The 21,864-nt window shown below is 43.1% G+C and overlaps 1 protein-coding gene across 4 annotated transcripts in view; it reads right to left on the minus strand.

Annotated features, from left to right (window-relative positions):
- Positions 1–21,864, minus strand: part of slc9a5 (solute carrier family 9 member A5) — a 169,890-nt gene that overhangs the window by 139,237 nt on the left and 8,789 nt on the right. The window lies entirely within an intron of this gene.

The raw sequence follows: 21,864 nt of genomic DNA on the forward strand, positions 1-21,864 counted from the left end.
AAGCCTACTTCATATTCAAGTGCCATATGTTTACTGAAAGGCAGGGTCTTTGTGGATAAAAAGGACTGAGATCAGTTGGTGCAATGCTCAAATGGCAATGACAGGGGAAGAAATGTGGTATCAAACATGAGAACCTGGAAGCTCTTTGGTGGTTTTGTTGGGACCTTTGATATTTTCCATTTGACATCCAGACAAGAAACAAAGCCCAAATGCAGCAGAAAGTCAAGTCTGTTGTTTAATAAACAACTGAAAACACAGCATCATTTATATTTGGAAAAACACCATTTAGTGAGTTAGAAGGTAAACCCTCAGAAGCAGAAAACTAATTTGTTTTTTTTTGGTTGTTCATATTCATGAACCAAAAAAATACTGATATATAATACAACCAAAACCAGATATTGGATATCTTTATTTTGAATACAATATGCAATTGTATAAATTAAAACTGCCAAATGGTTATTCAAAAGGAAATATTTTTTTTTAAATCTTGCTCTGGCATCATTCTGCACTGTCTTGCGTTGCGCCAAGTGAAAAAGGTTCTGCTTTCAAATGCTGACCTCTTTACTCCACAAGTTCATAAACTTAAGACTCTGTCATGGACAAGTTATAGCACTGTCTTGAAAACGAACGGACAGGAGTTAGGGAGAAGCAGCCTAGTCCAAAGGGCCTATCTCATTGGCCTGGAGACTAGGTGGCGACCTGGTGGCGACTCGAGTCTCTCCACGATGTCTCCTGGAGACTAGCCGGGCCTCCGGGGGGTTGTGGGAAATTCAAACATGCTCGATTTTTTTGGAGACTTTTTCCAGTCTCCAGCAGGTCTCTGAGACGTCTCCGCCAATGAGATACCAGTGTAAGTATTAAGTTTAGGATATTGTAGCAATTAATTATTAAATTATTTATTAAACAGCCAAAAACAATATGAGCCTTAATGAATGAGTTTGAAATGTAAACTCCAAGCAGTTATCAATTTTGAAATCATCAGGAGGAGTCACGTGATGGAGTAGTGGCCGGTAGGATAAAACCTGCCCTCTCCAGAAAAGAAGAAAAAAAGTTAAGAAAAGACAAAGTTCAATAAATACGAAATAAAAGATAAAGTTAAAAAGTTAAAACAACAGGAAAAAAAGAAGACACCGGAAAAGAAAGGAGACACCGGAAAAGAAAGAAGGCCTTACCTGCACAAAGGAACAGGCAATCATGGTGGAGAAGAGCACCCGATCTCCGAGGTTGGTGATGGCCCTGCAGAGTCGCGACCCCCCCCCTCCGACCGGTGAACTGCAAAAATGGCTCTCTAAGCCAAAAGTGCGCAGTGCACAATCTAAGGAGAAGGAAAACACAGATGGGATGGGGTCTCACCCGTGGAGCGGGAAACCATGGCGCGACCAGCTGAGGGATGCCCAACACCAGGGCTCTTAGCAGGAAGATGAGAAATGTGGCAGGAGAGGGAGTGAAGTATCAGGTAAGAAAGAAAGTAGACAGGGTGAACGGCAAGAGGAGCAACATCAGGAGGCCTGACAGATGAGCAGCTCAGAAGAAGAGGACCAAAGCAAGAGGCCAAGCAAGAAGAGACTTGACAAACTGAGACAAACTACTAATCAGAAAAATCAGAAGAGACACAGATACAAAGAAGAAGACACAAACACAGGTACAGACACAGAAGAGGAAGAAGACCAAGATCTTCAGAGGGAGATAGAAGGTGAAACAGATGGAAAGATAAAGCTTTTTCCCAAGAACAAATGATGGCATTAAATGAATGGTTGTTATTAGAACTTAGTGCAATTAAAAGAAAAATGAAAAGAACAGAAGATAAAATGCAAAGATTAGAACTAGTCATGACAGAAATAGGGAAAAGAGAAAATGTGGAAGAACAAGAAACGGCTGTAGAAATGGAAGTAAACGACTTGAGGAAAATTGGAAGAAAGTGATAAAAAAATTAAAGAGACACAAGAGTTGTTAGCTCAGAAAATTGATATGTTGGAAAATTATAGTAGGTGAAACAACATAAAAATAGTGGGCCTGAAGGAAGATGAAAAAGGCACAGATATGAAGGAATTTATAAAAGGATGGATCCCGAAGGTCCTGGGAATGACAGAAATGCAGGAAGGAATGGAAATAGAAAGGGCATGCAGAACACTAGCTCAGAAACCACAGACACAGCAAAATCCAAGATCCATTTTAGTAAACTTTTTGAGATTTACGACAAGAGAAAATATACTGGAGCGGGCAAGGAATAAAATAAGAGAAGATAATAAACCATTGGAATACAAGGGTCAAAAGATATTTTTTTACCCAGACATAAGTTTTGAACTCAAAGAAGAGGAAGGAGTTTAATATAGCAAAATCAATCCTATGGAAAAAAGGTTATAAATTCATGTTAAGACATCCAGCTGTGCTTCAAATATTTATCCCCAGGGAGCAAAACAGACTGTTCTCAGATCTGGAGGAAGAACAAGAATTTGCAGAACGCTTGCAGGACGGAAGGAGAGATGAAGAGATGTAATAAGAATGAAGAACGGCGCTAAAATATATATAAAGATGTAAAAACAATGTATATGTAAAGAACTAAAGAAGGGAAAGAGAAAGAAGGAAGGGGGAAAAAGAAGGGAGAACATTGTTATATGTATTAAAAAAGTGTTTTCTGGGGGGGTTTGGGGGAGAGAATAACCGTCACTGCGAAATCAGTTGACAGTCGTGAGCAGGTTCGCAATCCAAATGGAAAGGGGAGTTGTGGTTGCCTGGCAAGGGATAAGGGGCAACTCAGAGAGCGGGGGGGGGGGGGGGGGGAATATATGGGGTTAAGGGAATATTGGATGTGGGAGTTGTTGGAGTATTTTATGTTTTAAATGTGTTGTCATACATTGAGTTTAAAAAGGGTTGAAAATGGGGATGGTGGTGGTGAGGAAGCGGAAATGAGGTGTAAACAGGATATGAGATGGCCATGTTGAACTATATGACTATAAACATTAATGGAATACATAACCAAATTAAAAGGAAGAGGCTATTAAATTTATTGAAAAAAGAAAAAAATAGACATGCGTTTCCTGAACAAATGCTATAACTGATGTGGAACATAACAAATTAAAGAGAGACTGGGTAGGTCTTGTAGCGGCAGCATCATATAATTCAAAAGCTAGAGGTGTAGCTATATTAATTAATAAAAATGCACCAATCAAAATAGAGGAAGAAATAATAAATCCAGCAGCTATGTATGTAATGATAAAGTGTCAGATATATTCAGAAATTTGGAATTTGCTCAATATATATCCACCTAATGAGGAGGATCAAAAGCTTATGCAAGCTATTTTTTTAAAGATGTAGATACACAAGGAAATATATTGATAGGAGGGGATTTTAACTTTAATTTGGATCCAATGTTGGATAAAACTGGACAAAAGACAAGAAAAAAGAATAAAGTGGCCAAATTTATGGTTAAATCAATGCAGGAAATGAAACTTATGGATATATGGAGGAGACAGCACCCAAGAGAGAAGGAATACTCATATTATTCAAGTAGGTATAAAACATACTCAAGGATTGATATGTTTTTGTTGTCGGCCCATATTCAAGGGAGAGTTAGGAAAACTGAATATAAAGCTAGATTACTATCTGATCATTCACTTCTGTTATTAGCAATAGAACTGAAGGCCATCCCACCAAGAACATATAGATGGAGGTTAAACTCCATGTTACTTAAAAGGTAGGAATTTAGAGAGTTTATTGAACGCCAAATTAAAACATATTTTGAAATAAATACGGAATCAGTGAAAGACAAATTTATATTATGGGATGCAATGAAAACCTTCATTAGAGGGCAGATAATAAGTTATGTAACTAAGATGAAAAAGGACTACATTCGGGAAATAGAGCAGTTGGAAAGGGAAATAGTAAGTACAGAAAAGGAAATAGTAAAAAGGGAACATAAAGGAGAGAATTGGCGGACAAAAAAATAAAATACGAAACATTACAAACGTACAAGGTAGAGAAGAACATAATGAAAATAAAGCAGAAGTATTACGAACTAGGAGAAAAAACACAAAATATTAGCCTGGCAACTTAAAACAGAACAAGCTAAAAGAACTGTATTGGCATCAAGGAAAAAGGACAAACAAATTACATATAATCCAATGGAGATTAATGAGAACTTTAAGGAATCTTTGGAACAATTATACCAAACTGAGAATGAGGGGAAAGATGATAAAATAGAAGAGTTTTTAGCTAAAATTGAACTGCTGAAATTGCAAGAGGAGCAAAACAAACTGATAAAACCATTTGAGATAGAGGAAGTACAGGATATATTAAAAAAAGCTGCCGAACAATAAAACGCCTGGAGAGGATGGATTCCCAATAGAATTCTATAAAACATTTAAAGAGTTATTAATTCTTCCTCTCCTGGAAGTAATGAACCAGGTAGAAGAAACATAAAACTTGCCAGATTAATGTAAGTTAGCAATAATTACAGTAATACCAAAGACGGGGAAGGATCCACTAACACCAGCATCATGTAGACCAATATGGCTACTTAATTCAGATTATAAGATAATAGCAAAATTATTAGCACACAGATTGGCCGATTGTGTACCAGAAATAGTAAAACAAGATCAAACTGGATTTATTAAAAGACAAACCGTGGATAATGTTTGTAAACTTATTAATCTAATTCATGCAGTTCAAGGAAATAAGAAGCGTACAGTGGCTGTTGCTTTAAATGCAGAAAAAGCCTTTGACAGAGTAGAATGGAATTATTTATTTAAAGTATCAGAGGTTCAATCTACCAGAAAAATATATTAATTGGATTAAAGCATTATATAATGGACCACTGGCGAAGGTAACAGTAAATAGATATGTATCGAACCAATTTAAATTAAGTCGGTCAGCTAGACAGGGATGTCCACTATCCCCCTCATTGTTTGCCTTAGCAATAGAACCATTGGCAAAACTGATAAGAACAGAAAATAAAAGGGATAAAAATAAAGGTGAAGGAGTATAAAATCAGTTTATTTGCAGATGACATCATAGTATAATTAACAGAACCAGAAATATCAATAAAAGAATTACATAAGAAATTGAAGAAGTATGGAGAAATATCGGGGTACAAGATCAATGCAAATAAAAGTGAAGTGATGCCAATGAGTAACGCGGATTATACAGAATTTATAAAAGAATCACCATTTAAATGGCAAACACAAGCAATCCGATACCTAGGTATTAGGTTAGATAATAACTTAAGGCACCTATACAAATTAAATTATCAGCCACTAATACAGAAATTGCAGGAAGACTTAGAACATTGGAAATAATTACCGCTAATGTTAATAGGGAGGGTAAATTGCATTAAAATGAATCTTTCCAAGGATACAATACTTATTTCAATCGTTACCAATTCCCTTAACAGAGAAATTCTTTAATGAACTAAAGAGAATAATAAGGAAATTCCTGTGGAAAGGGGGGAAACCGAGGATAGCATTAGATAAATTAACAGAGAGGTACAACCAAGTGGTTTGCAGTTACCAAACTTTAAAAATTATTATAGAGCAGCACAATTAAGGTATTTATCAGATTTTTACCAAACAAGGGAAAAACCAGACTGGTCTAAGATAGAGCTAGATAAAATAGGGGAGAAGGTACCGGAACATATACTTTAAGCTGGTACAATATAGAAGCTCACCAGTACTGCATAATTTACTCAATATATGGAAGAAGATTCACTTAGAAAGGAAAAAAACAAATGACCAAATACCAAAATTATTAATTATGCTGATTAATTAATCAGCTAATCTCTTTTACAATAGATAACCTTTCCTTTAGAGATGGGAGAGAAAAGGAATCAAAAGAATAGAAAATTGTTTTTTGGGAAATAATTTATTAACATTTGAACAAATGAAGTACAAATATGGAATAACTCATGGTACAATGTTTGCACATCATCAACTGAAAGCTTATTTAAAGGATAAATTGGGAAACAGACTGAGATTACCAGAAGCAGCTTTGAATATGTGATTACAGACACAATAATTAAAAGATTTAGAATGAAAACATGTACATTAAGCTGCAAGAGAAGGAAAATGATGAAATAAGCTATAAACCCAAACAAAAGTGGGAAAAGGATTTAAACATAAAGATAAAAAATGAAACATGGGAAAAGTTCTGTTCTGGAACTATGAAGAATATAATAAACACACGGTTACACATGATACAGTATCATTGGTTACACAGGTTATATATCACGCCTCAAAAGTTTTTTTTTTAAATGGGATCCAATATTATCATATAGATGTTTTCACTGTAAGAAGGAAATGGGAACAAAAGTACATGCAATTTGGGAATGTGAGAAAGTGAAAATGTGTTGAGAAGATCTAAATCAGATATTAAACAAAATCACAAAAAATAACATACCAAAAGATCCAGAGATCTTTCTTCTAAGTAATATAAGAAGTAAGGAATTAGGCCTCAAATTGGATAAAGTGCAAAAAAGATTTATTATGATAGCCTTAGCAGTAGCAAAAAAATGGAAGAGAGCCTGAGAATACAGCAATGGTACCTAGAAATGAATAAATGTATTCCATTGAAAAAAAACCATATAATTTAAAAAATGAAGTCACATTATTTGAACAAATTTGGGAACCATACATGGAACATAACAGAGAGGGCTTGCCTCGGACATCCACCCCCTAAAATGATAAAAAGACAAAACTTGATCCAGTGTGTAAAAGTAGATGACACATTTTTCTTGTTTATTTTTCATTGTGTGATGACGTTGTTTCATGGTTTTATTGTATTGTACATGTTGAATATTTATTAGTTTTGGAGGTGGGGTGGGAAGGGGAGAGGGAAGGGAGAGGGGAAAAAAAAAGGGAGTAAATGTCACTGTGTATATTTAATGAGAAACGTTTGTATATATTTTGGTTGATATGGTTCACAGTGTGAAAAATGAAAAGTTATTTTTAAAAATTTTGAAATCATCATGAGAGCTTACATGAACAACCAGCTCTGTCTGCAGAGCACAGGTGACTGGCTCACAGTCTAAGGCATCTTGAAAGATATGATTTGTAAATTAACATAATTATGAGACAATCTTGTGTGCATTCACAAAATGTACAGACAGTGGGGCTATGTTTATTGCTTTTACATCAAACCAGACATCAGAAAGATATTTTAGACTAAATGTGAGGGAGATCAAGTTTGGTTCCAGGCTGGCTATTTTGTCATAGGCATGGTTTGTCAACTAATATCTGCTGTGGCTCCCAGATTCCTTTGATGGATGGGAACTTGTAGTTTTTGACCAGAAGTACATTATCTCACGCATGGATATATGAGAGCAAATCAGCTCCCATGGTTTGCATGGTTGAAGTGGAATATCAGTTCTACAATCTTTCTGTGCTCCTAGTATGTTGTGGACATCTAATATACAGCTCTCAGCTTACACATCTTCATACTAAATCAGGGGTAATTCTTCATGTACCCTTGGTTGTGATTCAGGATCCAGCTTGTAGAAAGAACACAAATCTACCAGTAAGTTGTCATTTCTGCCTGACCAATTGCATTTCATACTTTCTGGCCATCTCTGAACTACTTACCAAGAAAGCATCTATAACTGTTAACATTGAACTCCCTCAGGTTCAATAGGCAGTGCATCTTCAAACCTAGATTGTTCATCTCATTGTGTTTCTGTGGTGAAAGACAAGATAGTGCATCTATTGGCACCATTTATCTTTTCTACTTTGCAGTTCAGAGTGAAATTACAAGTCTGAAGTCTCAAGAGCAAATTTTACAGTCTTGCTTGTGATCCACATAGGCTTTGTTCAGCATTCGTTGGAGAGCAATTTCCACCACCAATTTCCTCTTTCAGAAATAGGAATGGAACTTTCTTCATTCAGATACAACTGTTAAATTCCCTTTTCTGCTTTAGCATACACTGATATCTCACTGAACACTTGGAATGTGTTCACAGCAATGGAATAGAAAGGGCTTATTACACCATTACGTATATAGAGGTGCATTAACAATGTTAACTTCCTCCCTGCACGAGATAAACAAGGGTTTCATTGAGGATAAACATAGGGTATATCACTATCAGTGCATACAATGAGATTTAACACAATACAGTGAAGCCATCAAAAATTCCCCACAAACACAGAACTGCAGAATACGGTACATTTAGACAGCAGCGATAAGCCATGCTATTCTTTTCCATGCCTTCCTCTCAAGAGCATTTCTCCGCAGCGGGCGAGGCTGCGGTGCAGTTTCTCCGCAGCGGGCGAGGCTGCGGTGCAGTTTCTCCGCAGCGGGCGAGGACGCGGTGCACAGTTTCTCCACAGCGGGCGAGGCTGTGGTGTACAGTTTCTCCGCAGCGGGCGAGGCTGCGGTGCACAGTTTCTCCGCAGCGGGCGAGGTTGCGGTGTAGCATCTCCGCAGCGGGTGAGGCTGCGGTGCACAGTTTCTCCGCAGCAGGCGAGCCTGCGGTGCACAGTTTCTTTCACCAAGGAACTGTGCTCCCAATCTGGGTCATTCTCAAATAATAACTCCATTAAAGTCTTTGTTGAAAAATTCTGTTATGCTTGATTTATCAAAGAAAAAAATCCCACTTACAAAACAGAAGGATGCTTGTCCTTTGGCACTTACATCTGACATTTTCCTGGCGTCACTCTAACTGGGAATTCTACCATTCATGCACCTTTGTCTTGCATTTGTCAGCATTCAGCTCGAACCTAGCCTTTCTGCAGGTTGCCACAACCTTGTGGCAATATCATGCTTATACACCTCGATCAGTGGAGAGGATGACATTGGCTATGTCAGCTGCACCCTCCAAATCTCAGTTATTTTCTGATTTTCCTAACAACTGTTGGTTAGCGCAAAGCCTTTACAGTGCCAGCGATTGGGAACGCGGTTCGAATCCAGTCTTTTCTGAAAGGAGTTTGTACATTCTCCTTGTGTTTGCATGGATTTCTCTGGGGCTCCAGTTTCCTCCCACCGTTTGAAACATACCAGAGGTGTAGGTTAATTGGGCAGCCTTGACTTGTGGGCTGAAGTGGCCTGTTACCGTGCTGCATGTCTAAAAAATGTAAATGTAAAAAAGCCAAAAAAAGGCAATGAAGCTTGGATCATCCAAATGGCATGTTAAATGTTGTCAGTGAACCATCCCACAGCAACGTTTACACCTCAGTTCCTTTTTAAGCACCAGGATTTCCAAGGTGAAGTCTCTCAAATTGAACTTGGGTACTAGTGCATCAATTTAAGTCTTTTGCTTTTCTGCATACCTTTTATCCATCTTGCCATAATGAAGTCTACCCTGTCAGTAGATTTCTTGGCCAACTAATGCTTTGGTTTAAATAATCAATATTTAAGATTTCTCTTTAACTGATATTTTATTAGAGTACTGCATCACTAGAGGTTAACAGTGATGTTCAATTCTTTAAAGCAAATCAAAATTTCACCAAAACATTCTGGGCACTTTGACTTGGGTCTGTTTCAATTCTACTGGAGGACTCTACAATCAACAAGTTGTTCTCACTTCTCTGCAATGTCACTCGAGTTCAGAAGAATGAGAGGAGATCTTATAGAAGCATATAGGATTATGAAGGGTATGGATAGGATAGATGTAGGAAGGTTTTTTGAGCTGGCCGGGGAAACTAAAACGAGAGGACACAGTCTCAAGATTCGGGGGAGTAGATTTAGGACAGAGATGAGGAAAAATAGTTTTTCCCAGAGAGTAGTGAATGTTTGGAATTCTCTAACCAGGGAAGTGGTTGAGGCTGCCTCATTACATATATTTAAAATACGGTTAGATAAATTTTTACATGATAGAGGAATTAGGGGAGAAGGCAGGTAGGTGGAGTTAGGTCATAAATTAGATCAGCCATGATCGTATTGAATGGCGGAGCAGGCTCGATGGGCCATTTTTGGCCTACTCCCGTTCCTACTTCCCATGTTCCTATGTCTCCTCTGTTCCATGGTTCAATGAAGTCAACTTACAGTCCCTCAGGAGCACAGGTCCCTCTGTTTCTGTAAATTAGAGCATCCAGTGAACTCATTTCCCTCTGTGTTCCAGACTTGGACCCTAGAAGCTTCATAGGCCTTCAGGGTGAAGTAGATCGGTTTCCTCTTGGAGACTCCATTTCCTTTACATTTTCATTGTAATTCTTTGGTGTGACTCAAGCGGTACCACATTAAGGGGAGCTCAACATTTTGTGGCTGTTTATTCAAATAAACTGGGACTAATTTTTCTGCTAACATTTATCAAGGCTGAAGATGAAAATCTTTTGAAAATCCTGACGTCCTTCATGTAAGAATTCCATAAACAAAAAAAAAAAACCTGTGATTGTAGTTGACTCAAAAATGGTGGAGAAACTCAGCAAGTCACGCAGCAGTCTTTAGGTAGCAAAGATAATACATAACCAACATTTTTGGTCTGAGCCCTTCATCATCTAAAAAGCAGGCTTGCGCCTGAAATAAAATAGGGGCAGGGGAAGGGCACAGACCCACAGGCAAGAAGTCAGGAGCGTATATGGGTGCGAGGGAGGGGTGGAGAGCTGGAGGAAAGAAGATAGTAGGATGGGGAAAGAGAGGGAGACAAAGGAGTGGCCTGACAGAAACCAAAGAAGTCTATGTTAATACCATCCGGTTGGAGAGTGCCCCAATGGAATATTAGGTGTTGCTCCTCCAATTTGCGGGTGGCCTCAGTTTGGCAGTGCACGAGTCCATGGACGTTCACCTTGCTTCCTGGAGAACTGGTGTTGAGGGTAGTTGCAAGTACGAAACCAGAACAATAATAATATTTTTACTCTACATATTTTCCCTGTACTCTGCTAACACCATCACATCTCAAGTTGCATTCCATGAATGGATCTTCCGTGAAAAAAAAATAGTATCAGAGTTCTTGGGGTAATCAAAAATCCTCAATCCTCATTGCTACCAATGTTACCAATGGCATCAGCCCTCTCCCACTCTAGTGCTCAACAATAATCAGTGCCTCTTGCTCTTTCTTCCTTGTTGAAAGCAGTGCTATAGGATCCAGGCAGTTCCCCAATTCTGTTGCCTAGAACGGGGTCCTTTATACTGTCTCCTGCTACAAAGAAACAATAGTGTTGAGAATTTATTAGGAAATATTTTCACCAAGTTTAAATAGGACATTGTAGCATCTGCTAATGGCAACGCAGCTGAAATGAAATTCACAGACACACACACAAAGGGTGAACAGGTAGCCAACATTATTTGAATTTCACAAGCTGCTTTAAGGGTACGAGCCACATCCTGTCTGGAACACATTGGTCTGTGTGAGTGACATCAGCACATTGCGGAATCACTGCCTGCTCAGCGCTACGTGATCAGGAAGTGGCCTGTTGCCATGTGTGGGTGTAGAGCTCGTTGAAAGAATCAAAGACTTGTTGATCCAAACGAAGGCATTTATTAGCAAAAGACAGGAGCTCTTCACAGGTGGCCGACCAGTCCGGAATGATCCGACCTGGCTTGGGACACAACCCTTTAAGGCCCAGACAATAGGTGTGGCTTAGCTCTCAGCCAATCGCTGTAAGCACAGTTTAGATACAGTAACTATATACACTATGTACATTGGTGATAGATCTGTACTATCACATTCATCCCTTCTTGGAGAACTGACCCTGGAAAAAAAAAAAACGAGGGAGAGAATGAAAGGAAGGAATAGGTCAAGGACTGTAGTGGTCAGGGGGTCTGACCATCCGTCGTGACCGCCTTGGTGCCGGGATTGGGGTTGCTGGAGTGGTGTCGCCAGCAGGCTGGTCAGGTGCGACTGCTCAGTCGCTCAATTCCCGAGTCGCGTTGTCAGCAGGGTGGCCGGGGTCATTGGGGTGCTGTTGGTCCTTCTGTTGCGGGACGGGGCCTGGGAAATAAAGAGTTGGGGAAGGTTGGGTTTGGGGATTTGCTGGGTCTACTGCGTCCTGAGCTAGGTCCCGCACCGAAACAGTGTCCTCCCGCCCGTCTGGGAACTCAACGTAGGCGTAATGTGGGTTCGCGTGGAGTAGAGTCACTCAGTCAACCAAGGGGTCGTTCTTTGAGTGCCGGACGTGGCGTCACAAAAGGACGGGGCCAGGGACGGTGAGCCATGCCGGTACAGTGGTTCCTGATTCAGATTTCATCGGGAAAAGGAACATCCTTTCGTGGGGGGTGGCATTTGTTGCAGTAAATAGGAGGGAGCAGAAGGAGTGTAAGGCACTAGTGAGAACCTCCTGCCAGTGAGAGGTGGGGAGACCTTTAGACCGGAGAGCCAGTGTAACCGCTCTCCATATGGTGGCATTCTCCCTCTCGACCTGGCCGTTACCGCGTGGGTTATAGCTCGTGGTCCTGCTTGAAGCGATACCACACTCCAGAAGGTACTGTTGCAGCTCTGCGCTCATGAATGAGGACCTCCTATCACTGTGGATGGAATTGGGGTACCCAAAGATGGCAAAAATACTGTGAAGGGCCTGTATCACTGAGGTGGCAGTGGTGTCTGGGCAGGGCACAGCGAACGGGAAGCGGGAGTACACGTCGATGGCCGTAAGGATGTAGGTATTACGGTTGGTCGACGATAGGGGCCCCTTAAAGTCTACGCTAAGACGCTCGAAAGGGCGGGTGGCCTTGATAACGTGGGAGTTATCCGGACGGAAGAAGTGGGGCTTGCATTCAGCGCACACCGAACAGGCTCGGGTAATGGAGCGGATCTCCTCGACTGTATAGGGTAGGTTGCGCACCTTCACAAAGTGGGCAAACCAAATGACCCCTGGATGACAGAGCGCCTCATGGAGTTTCTGTAGTCTGTCCATCTGTATGCTGGCGCACGTCCCCCTGGAGAGCACGTCAGACGGGTCGTTGAGCTTACCAGGCCGGTACAGGATGTCATAGTTAAAGGTGGAGAGTTCGATTCTCCATCTGGCGATTTTGTCGTTTTTTATCTTACCACCCTGGTGTTGCTGAACATGAAGGAGACCGCGCGTTGATCAGTCAACAGTGTAAAGCGCCTCCCAGCGAGGTAATGTCTCCAACAACGCACCGCTTCAACTATGGCCTGGGCCTCCTTCTCGATCGAGGAGTGTCTACTCTCTGGACCCTGGAGGGTTCTGGAGAAGAAGGCTACAGGCCGACCGGCCTGGTTCAAGGTGGCTGTTAAGCCCTGTACTTCCAGCGTGGCGATGCAATACCCTTTTATCCCAGTCGAGTGCGACTTCGTCGCTAATGAGATCCTCTGGGTAGTGGGGATAATGTCAAGTCCCCAACGGAGGGCCAGATCTGGCTGGATAAAGCTGTCAGTTGACCCAGAGTCAAATAAGCAATTGGTGTCGTGTCCATGCACTTTAATCAGTTCCATTGCTCTGGTGAGGGGATGAGAGCATTGCTGGTTTAGTGTTATTGAAGCAGTTGACAGGGGAGTTTCGCGTGATGACGTCACACAACGGGATGACGTCACACAACGGGATGACGTAGTCAACGCTGGAAGAGCAGGTTGGAGGAACTCCCGGAAGTGCTGTTGTGGCTGCGTCGGCAGATGAAAGGTAAGTAGTGGGGTTTGTCGTTGCTCACGGTTGGCGGTGGGTAGGTCGTCGGTCGCGGCAGTGGGGCCCAGCAGTCGTCGGCGTTGGTCGCTAGGGTGAGTACCTGGTTGGCCGCGGGGGTGTCTGTGGTGGCGGCAGCAGCAGCGGTTGCCACAGTCAGGACCGAGTCCGGGTCGAGTGTTCCGCACGGGGGCGAGAGGCGGGCCAACACCATGGTTGCGAGGGTGGGCTGCCCCTTCCGGGTTCGGCATCTCCGTGACGTCAGGCGTTGCCGTGCAGGGGAGCCCTCGCTCTCATTGGACAATAGCTCTGGGGAAGAAGAGTTTGAATGGGATAGTGGCGATTGGGCTTCACACGAGGCACTGTGTTTGCTGGCGGCCATTTTAGACCTACAGACTGTAGCAAAGTGGCCGTTTTTAAGGCACTTCTGGCACCTGGCTTTTCTTGCTGGGAACTGGGACCTGCTGTGCTTGTCCCTCCCTCAGAAATAACATTTTGGGTTCGCACGGGGCAGGGTAGCAGCAGCCGACAGGAAGTCAGTATCTCGGGGGGTGGTAGGTTAGAGGGGCACTCTACTCACATCAGAACGTGGGGTCCAGTCCCTAGAGAACTTGGTGGATTATTAGGCTGCATCCTCCATTGTGATTGCAATCTGGGCCACGTCCTCTAGTTTTTCCACCCCTTGCTCGAGCAAGCGCAGCCTCACTTCGTTCGATCGGAGCCCGGACACATAGGCATCCCGGACGAGATAGTTTGTGATCTTGGCAGCAGTTTTGTCCACACAGTTACAGTCCTTGCCTAACACCTTTAATACTTGTAAATATGCCCTGCTGGACTCGCCGGGCTGTTGCTTCCTCGACGCAAGCACGAGCCGGGCATGAACTCTGTTCACCGGTTGATTATACAGTTCTTTCAGTACCTTTATGGCTGCGGTGTAAGTGGTCTCATCCTGGATGTTCTCGTAGACTCTCAAGGACACCATAGACAGCAATGCTGTTAGACGCTGGTTATCCTCCTCCACCTCAATGAATCTCAGGAAATTTTCAAAGTTCAGCAGCCAGAAGTTAAAGGCTTTGAAGGCTGTAGCTGACTGTGGGTCGATATCAAGTTTTTCTGGCTGAGTTAAACGCTCCATCCCTTTCAAAAAAAATTATTTTTGCTAATAAAATTGTAGAGCTCGTTGAAAGAATCAAAGACTTGTTGATCCAAACCAAGGCTTTTATTAGCAAAAGGCAGGAGGCCTTTTGGTGGCCGACCAGTCCGGAATGATCCGACCTGGCTTGGGACACAACCCTTTAAGGCCCAGACAATAGGTGTGGCTTAGCTCTCAGCCAATCGCTGTAAGCACAGTCTAGATACAGTAACTATATACACTATGTACATTGGTGATAGATCTGTACTATCACAGTGGGCTTCTCTCCTGAGAAGGGAAGGGGCCCATGCCATCTTAGGCCAACCAACTGGGACAGCGATTCAACCCCTCTAGCTGCACGACCGCTTGCCCCACTACATCACCCCGCCTCCCCCAAAATCGCTGCCACCCTTTGAGCAAGTCACAGTACTATCTTTCGACGAGCAGCCTCAGAGTCTGACCTGGGGAGCCAGAAGAGGGAGGGCTGAGCCCAAATGCGTTGCCTTGAGACAGTCAATGGTAAACACGTCCTGCCGCCCGCTAATATCCAGGATAAAAACGACACTTCTGCTGCAATATCTTGAATGGGCCTTCATAGGAGCATTGCAGGGGTTTTCCTTGCTGTCCTTTCAAACAAAAAACAAAGTCGGTTGACTGCCCAACCACAGGAATGTGGCAGGGTGGAGAGCCATGCCAGGAAGGTGGCGGAAGCTTCGGTTTAATCATCTGTTCCCTCAAGTGCTGAAGGACGTCTAAGGCACTGGGTTGTGGGCTGGAATGGTTGAAGTGAATGTCCCTTCAGCAGGTAAGCTGGGAACCATACACTAACTCAGCAGATGACACTGGCAGGTCTTCTTTTGGTGTTGTGCGAATTCCCAACAGCACCCATGGGAGTTCATCCATCCATTTTGGGCCTTGTAGTCGGGCTTTCAGATGGTAGTGAAAATGATCAACAAGTCCATTTGCCTGAGGATGGTAGACCATGGTGTGATGTAACTGGCTGCTGTAGAACTTGGCTAGGCTTGATCAGAGCGAGGAAGTGAACTGGGCCCCTCAGTCCAAGGTGATGTGGGTCAGGACACCAAAACATGCGACCCAACTGGATGAAAAGGCTCTGGTGCAAGTGGGCAGGGGTAACGCTTCTAGCCAACAGGTAAAACAATCAATTAGTGTGAATAAATACCACATACCTTGGCTCACAGGGAGCGGTGTGTCCATGAACTTTGGAGCGCTGGCAGTCGAAATAAGTTCTAGCCCACAGAGTGACATCATGGCAAAGGCCATGCCTCACAAACTTGTCAGACAGCAGACTATGGATCTTATTAAAGCGTGTGACAAGCTTGGATTTGGTCAAACACCCGCCGTCGCCAGGTCGAGTAGGATTGATCTAGGAAAACCTGTTGATATGTCACACAGTAAAGTCGGGCTCCCCCATAAAGGGCAGAAATCACTAACCTTAATGGTGATGGCAGTCCGATAGGCCTGGACGTCAGTATTCTCCACCTGGTCCTTGGCCAGTTGGGTAACATGGGGTCCTCCTGAGACGGTGGAGATGGCTGGTCTAGGCAGAGCATCAGCCACATTGTTGGACTTGCCTGCGACGTGGAGAAGTGCAGAGGTCTGTGTAGACTATGAAAATCCTTCCTTCCAACGTGTACTGGAAATGTCATATTGCTAGGTACAGGGCCAAAAGCTCGCAGTTGAATGCGCTAAACTGTATTTGAGTTCTGGTGTCCAGAGATGTTTGCTAAAGAAGGCCAGGGAGCACCACTGGTCATCGATCCATTACTCAAGCACTGCACTGTCTGATCTGTCCAATGCATCAGTTGTAAGAGCCAGGAGGGAAGAAAGAGTCAAGATGAGCCAGAGATATGGCATCCGCTAGTGCCACTTTAGTTGCCTGGACTGCTTCGCCAGTTTCGTGTGTCCACTGGAGCATCTTGTCACAGAGTTTGATGAAGTTGAATAGGGTGGCTGCTCCCAGGAGGAAACAATGTTAAAAGTTCACATCCCTAGGAATTCCTATTGGCCTTTGATGGTGCTCGGCCTGGGGAAAACACTGGATGGTGTCTACCTTATCCGGCAGCAGCGAGGCACCTTCTCAGGTGATACGATGTCCAAGGAAATCAATAGTTTCCAGACCAAATTGGCACTTAGCTGGGTTCACCATAAGTCCAAACTCTTGCAACCTCTCAAAAAGGCGAGTCAGAGGAGTCCTGCGCATGCTAGCATCGGGGATGGCAATGAGGCTGTCATCTAGATAAACAAAGATGAAATCAAGATCCTGCGGACTACATCCATGAGATACTGAAACATCTGGGCTGCATTCTTTAATCAGAAAGGCATCTGGAGGAATGCGAAAAGGCCAAAAGATGTAATAATTGCTGTTTTCAGGTCATTGTTAGGTTGCACCATAATCTGATGGTATCCCTTGACAAGGTCTACCTTCGAGAAAATCCAGCAGCCCGGGCCTTGTAGTGAAGTCTTGGATGTCTTGGATAGGGTATCTATCTGGGACTGTGATGTCATTGAGCTGTCTGTAGTTGCTGCACAGAGTTCTTCTGGACCATGTGCAGCAGGGATGACCTGGGGCTCTTTGAACAGCAGACGATACCCAACTCCTCCATGGCAGCAAACTCAGTCTTAGCTTGGAGGAGTTTGTTTTGCAGGAGGCACCGAGCCCGTGCATACTCTGGTGGTCCAGTGGTTTCAATGTGGTGCTCCATGCCATGTGCTGGTTTAGCATCATGGAAGTTGGGCACCAACAGTGACGGATACCTGGCCAGTAAAAGGGCATATTCATTTACAGGGGTTCCCAGCCTTTTTGTTCCTCTGTACCCCTTGGGAATTTTTATAGGTTCCCGTGTACCCCTAAAAATTAAGGATTAAAAAAAAACAGGACATTGTGCAATCTGACTGCAGATTACAACACCATGTATTGTACAGTAGTGGTTATTCTCGCAGACCCAATGTACCCCCTGAAAAGTGCAAATATACCACTGGGAGTACATGTACCCCAAGTTGGGAACCCCTGTCTAGAGCGTGGATTCCCAATGGCAAAAAGGAACATTGCCGAAGCAGAAGTAGGTATGACTGGAAAGTGGTAGCTTTGACTAAACGGCATCTGTTCATGTCTATCAGAAGCTCATGTGCCTAGAGGAAATCAGCTCTGGGAGAGCTTGACCAATGGAAGCAATCGTACACTTCCAACAGAAAACAGTTCTGGCAACATGTATTGTGACCAGATGAGTGCCAAATCTTGGAATGGAGGAGCCGTTAACTGACTGTAGGGGGAGGCCCTTAGTATTGTGCTCGAGCTCGGAGAATGTAGGTGGGATGAGGCTCATCTCTATGCCAGTATTGACTAGGAAATCCCTCTGTGTCCACTGGTCCCTCAGGTAAAGTAGGCCTTTATGTATGCCAACTCCTGAGGCCACTATTGGCGGCCGGCCTGTTCATTTCCCTTCACCACACTTGATGGCGTTGGGGTACGAGCATGGAGGGATGCACGACCAGGCATTGTAGCCCCATCTGTGGTGGTAGAAACAGTAATTGCTCTGTTTGTCTGAGCATTTGGGTTGTGGCTACTGCTGGCGGAAATGATAGAGGGTAAACTCCTGGCCCAGGGGCTGAGCTGGAGGTGCTGACAGCGTAGATCAGTTCCACATGTATCGAGCTCTGCTGCTGGGTGTGGAAAAGCCAGTCTGCTTCCTTGGCTACCAGGTGTGGGGTGCTGAAGTACATATCTGATATTCCTGAAGAAACGTGCACCGGTAACTTGGAGAGGAAAAGGGCTTCAAATAAGAAACAGTTTGTGTGCTCATCAGTGAAGGCCACCATCTCATGCATGAGCTCGGAGGGGTTTCTATCACCCAGTCCTTGCATATTCAGGATGCAATGGAATGCTTGTGGCAGCTGAGTTCCAGGGAATCGAGGAAATGCTAGAATTGTTCGTACTTACACTTCATTGGAGAATTTTCAACAAAGGAGCTGTGGTAGCGGCATCCAGGATGCGGACAATGTGCCAGAACTTTGTGTCCTCTGACCTGGAACTGGGACTCAGCCAGTTGTAACCAGTTCCTAAGCTGGTTGGCCCAGAAGAGCAGTAAATGCACCCCCACAGCATTGGTCGCAGCTGTGATTGTGACTGTAGCAGTAGCAGCATTCTGCATTTTGCAGAATTCAAGGTGGGTTTTAAAGACATTGGAACCTTTGGGGTCACCACTGTTGTGCCTGCTAAAGGCAGCACTGCTGAAATGAAACACGCACACCACTGACTTTCTTGGAATTTCATGTGCTGCTTTAAGAGTATGAGCCACTTCCTGTCTGGAACACATTGGTCTGTGGGAGTGATGTCAGCGTGTGGCGGAGTCCCCACATGCTCAACGCTACATGACCAGGAATTGGCGACGTTGCCAAACATGGGCTTCTCCCGCACCATCCAACTGGGGCAGCGATTTGGCCCATCTAACCGTACAATCACTCGACCCTTTACAACAGTACATTATGTAATCACTGTGCATGAATAGGTGAAGAGTCATCTTTCCATTTCACTAAAATTGCTCATCTGGCTATCAACAAGCTACAAGCTAACATTTTCTCCTGGGTTGCAGACAAAGGTATATCCGGTTCACGAGAAAAACCAAACAAGACAATTAAAGGGGATCTATTTTGATCTTAAAAATCTTGGATAAAATTTTGAAAATGTTTTCTCAAAAATCTTCCTAAATTGGAGCATTCCCAAAACATGAATCAAAGCAGCTTATAAAATTTTTACACTTCTCACATAGTCGATCAACATCTGCATAAAAATTAGATCATTTCAGTTTGGACGTATGTATTCTATGCACCACCTTAAATTGTAATAAACAATGCCTTGCACAAAATGAGGAATCATTAATCAAACCAAGAGTGGAGTACCAATCTTCATCAGAAAATGTTATATTAAAATCACATTCCTAATCATTCTTAATCCCTCCCTCTGAGTTATGGATTTTTAAGTGTAAAAATAAAGCAAAATCAGTTCCAAGTCTCTCACGATTTCCTTGTGGAATAAACATCATCTGCTCAAGGCATTACCTGATTGATAAAGGGAGACTGGGCAGTGTATTGCTTTTCCTGCACATTCCATTTCTTGGTAACTTTAAAATTTATAGAAGACACAAACTTGCTTTTAGGAACTACATTGGTGGTAGGCAGTGATGCTGATGTTTTGGTTTGTCACATTAAAAAAAAAACAACCTTCAAAGTCAGATGGAGTAAAACATGGAAGTCTGCAGTTGCTGTGATTGTAGTAAAAACACAAATGCTGGAGCAAATCAGCAGGTTACGCAGCGTCTACGGGAGGTGAACATGTACAACCAACGTTTCGGGCCTGAGCCTTTCTTCAAGGTTTGAGAGAAAAGCAGGCAAGTGACTGAATGAAAAGGCTGGGGAAGGAAGAGGAGCACAGGCCAGCAGGCAAAAAGCGATAATTGGACATGGATAGGAGGAAAGGTGAGAATTGGTTGGGGGAGGGTGCGAGTGGCCCTGTGAATGCAGAGCTGGAGAAAAAGGAGGCAGAGATATAGCGGAAGGGAAGATACCAAAGTTTAGGGTGGGGGCAGGAGGTGAGGTGGGTGAGGAGGGCTAACAGAAACCGGAGGTTGATGTTAATGCCTTCTGGTTGGAGGGTGCCCAAACAGAATGCGAGGTGCTGTTCTTCTAACTTGCAGGTGATCCCCGTCAAAGTCAGATCACGGGTTTAGGTTTTTAATGTATCGGGGGAAAATGAAGAACATGCAACATTTTACTCTCTCTCTCGACCCAGTCGCCCACGCTGTCAAAGGCTGCCAGCAAGCAGTCTTCTCAGATTTCTCTTATCTATGGTTTGTTCACTGTTTATAATTCCACGTTGCAAAGGAATCTCCAAGTTTACCAAAGTCGCTGCTATCAAGAAGAATTTTGGCAGTGCCAAAAGATGTGTAAAATCCATTTTAAGAGGAGATTAAGCATACCAACGTACCCGTGTCACTAGCAGGGTGACACCAAAATGACTGCCCATAAAATTTTTGTGCAGTGTTTCAACAGAAATTTATTTAAAATTTTTTATAAAAATATCCCTGTAGTTAGTTACAACAAAAAACATTTTTCATAAGCCCAGCTTCCATGTATCAATATACCTACAAGGCTAAAACTCTGTGCTAATTTATTTTTTGAACCTTCGAATGCGCTCCAGTCAGAGGTGTCATTATTACCCAATTCCAATGATGCTTCCAATCATGTGGTTTCATCTGGTCGCGGTACAAGCACACGCTATTGTTTTTGTTGCTGTTGGGTGTTTTTATAGTTGCTGTTTTTGTCAAATTTTCTGTTGTTTTAGCTGCAACATTCTAGCAATTAGTATTTGTGATTTAAGAGTAACACTTAGTACAAAAAACATTACTAAGAATTCTGTATGGTCTTATATGGGGGAGGGAGGGGGGATAAGTTGTGACACCAACCCTAGTGACACCACTATACCAACAATCTAACAAGCCCACCAACTAGATTCGAAACTTGTAACTTCTATCTAATCATGGATGCATCCTGATTTCCAACTTGATTCAATGTAGTTCAGACCTAATCTCATGCACAGTGCTGTCTCAGAAACCACTATCGCTTACAGTTTTTGATTAGCTGAGGCCACCCGATCTCTGCACTGGTGACATTATCCTGTCAACAATCTCAAGTTCAACAGCTCTTCGACACAACAGATGTGTGTCACGTCACTTCCATTATTTTTAAACCGCTTCTTTTTGATGCCTCTTCCCAGGATTGTTTGCGTGCAGCTAGACCTGGTCCATCTGCTAACTCTCACACCGCAAGAAGTTGCATCTGATTCCCACCATCTCGTGGTTCACTTCTTCAGGAGGTCAGCCACCCAGGAATACGTCAGTGGTCCATTTCATTTGTTGTTCTTCATGGGACACAATTTATAATTGCGCCATGGTGAGATCTTAAGGCTCCAAACAATTGTGACAAGTAGGAGAGCGATAACTGAATTTGAACCCCTTTAGGAACTCTGGAAAGAAAATTCAAGTACTGAATAGATCATTTGATTAATACATCCGAAATCCAACATGAGTGACTTATCTCACATTATCCAACTATAATACGGGATTAATGTCTTATAGTGAATACGGTTTTCAGACAGATGATTATTGACTAGTCAAGATTATTGGACTGAGGTCATTCAGCATTTTATGCCCTTCT

Source organism: Narcine bancroftii, chromosome 10, assembly GCF_036971445.1.
Source record: "Narcine bancroftii isolate sNarBan1 chromosome 10, sNarBan1.hap1, whole genome shotgun sequence".
In the NCBI taxonomy this organism is placed as follows: Eukaryota; Metazoa; Chordata; class Chondrichthyes; order Torpediniformes; family Narcinidae; genus Narcine; species Narcine bancroftii.